This window comes from Schistocerca americana, chromosome 4 (assembly GCF_021461395.2).
Source record: "Schistocerca americana isolate TAMUIC-IGC-003095 chromosome 4, iqSchAmer2.1, whole genome shotgun sequence".
NCBI lineage: Eukaryota > Metazoa > Arthropoda > Insecta > Orthoptera > Acrididae > Schistocerca > Schistocerca americana.
The window spans coordinates 299102382-299104518 of NC_060122.1; the positions used below are offsets into that span (position 1 = coordinate 299102382).

Here is a 2137-nt window from a genome sequence, read left to right on the forward strand (position 1 = left end):
GAGCTGGTACTGTGAACAGCTGACGACATCTCGATTGCCTGCAGGTATGCAACCGCTTGACACTCTTCCGAGGCCAGTTGCCTAGCTGCAGGCGCATAGAAGTATTTCACAGCTTTTCTCTAAAGGAACATTTTTAAAATACTCAATACATGAGGGCGGGTGCAGCCGAGGGATTTGCTGAAACGTGGGATTTTAGAGGGATCCTTTGCTGTTTTCTGCACGCAATTGTCAATGTCGCACCACTCCACGATCACACTACAGGGGCATAGGGGCATTACCATTGAAAAAGCATAAGGACTATCTGCTGCTATCGAATCAGGTTCAAATTTCGTCGAATAGTTTTGAATGGTCCCTAGTGGTCCTACCATGTATACCACAGCAGAAATTGCGGTCGCACAGCACTCCAAAGGTCTGTATCACGTTCAGTGGGGTTGCAGCCTCATGATGTCCGCCTAGAAGGATGGAATCGCCCTGACCCTGAAATGTGTGTGAATCAACATGCCAAGGGAAAGGTGATTTCACCTACGCCCGCTACGCCATCTCCTGAGGCCTCTTTGTTTCGATTTAGAGCGGCTGTGTGACTGAAGTGTTTCCTGGGCCGCTTGTAAGAAAACGGGCAACGGCCTTGTCGCAGTGGATACACCGATTCCCGTCAGATCACCGAAGTTAAGCGCTGTCGGGCGTGGCCGGAACTTGGATGGGTGACCATCCGGGCCGCCATGCGCTGTTGCCATTTTTCGGGGTGCAGTCAGCCTCGTGATGCCAATTGAGGAGCTACTCGACCGAATAGTAGCGGCTTCGGTCAAAGAAAACCATCATAACGACCGAGAGAGCGATGTGCTGACCACACGCCCCTCCTATCCGCATCCTCGGCTGAGGATGACACGGCGCTCGGATGATCCCGATGGACCACTTGTGGCCTGAAGACTGAGTGCTTTTTATAAGCAAACCCCGTGAGTTCAACGCTGGGCGTCACAATTCTGACATCCATCTCACAGACGACAAAAGAAGTGGTGAAATGTTGGTAAGAGAGGAGGTCACGATTTCCCATCGTGTGAAACGTCAACAGTGTCTTTGCACAGAACGATAGTGATATCTGGTACCGATGTGACTTCAGACGTCGCTTCTGAGCTCTGGCCTTCTCTTCCACATGTGTCGATACCTTGCTCGTTGAAGCGTCGTCGAACGTCACATGCGTCGCGCTTTTGCACCGGTACAGAGGAAGGCTGTAGGCCGCGAAGTGGGAGACAGTTACATGATTTCGAAAAATTTCTCCTTTAATTCAGCTGCTCTGGTGTCAAATTATGTATCACCTTGAAAGTATTCTAGTTGCCACTTGGGATCAATGGCTACCACTCACGTAACATTCCATAATCCTCTTTCCCAGTTTCGATTATTCGTTTGTAAATTGACATACCTTTTTCCACGTTAATATAAACTATTCCTCTGTTTACGATACTTCTCAGAATAGTAGTTACATTAATATTTTTTCATCGACAAACTTTTTCTGACACTGAAGCCGCACCCCGACTGTTACCCTCGGCCACTCGTCAACCTCTGAACTCCATCTCCCTGTTTCCGCAATGTTATAGAGGACGCCCCGTCCTTGGTGTGAAACTGCACCTTCTGGAACCCTATAGAAGACCAACGATATAGTAGTCACTGGGAGTAGGTGTACGTGGTGGATTATTAGTAAGCGTATTGATAACGGTACCCTTACAACGACCGTATAGTTTTTAAGCTCTGTCATCTTTTTAAATCAAATATGTAGAATGAATGAGTGAGACAAAAGAGAAATCAAACTATTAGAAGGATTTGTAATGTTGTGCACAGGAGACACTTTCATGTGAGAGTCAGATTGATGAAGTAACGATTGGTGACTGGTTAACAACGAAGCGACAAGGAATTATACGTAATAAAGAATACAGTGAACCGAAGAGATGGAATGGTTCGGCATATATTGCGACATAAGTCTTTGCTGTAGTTGGATGGTTGGTAGATGGAAAAATCACTGTTATAAGACAGAATACAAGGCTGTTCAGTTGCGTAGAAATGAGGAGGACAACTGGGAAATGAAAGAAATCCATTCCGTCACAGAGACATCTACTATTTAGTTTTGAATCAGAACTATGTTGAA

General features: G+C 46.4%; 1 pseudogene; it reads left to right on the top strand.

The window, feature by feature from the left end:
• The first annotated feature begins 615 nt into the window (after positions 1-615).
• Positions 616-733, top strand: LOC124614378 (annotated as a pseudogene).
• Positions 734-2137: the final 1404 nt, after the last annotated feature.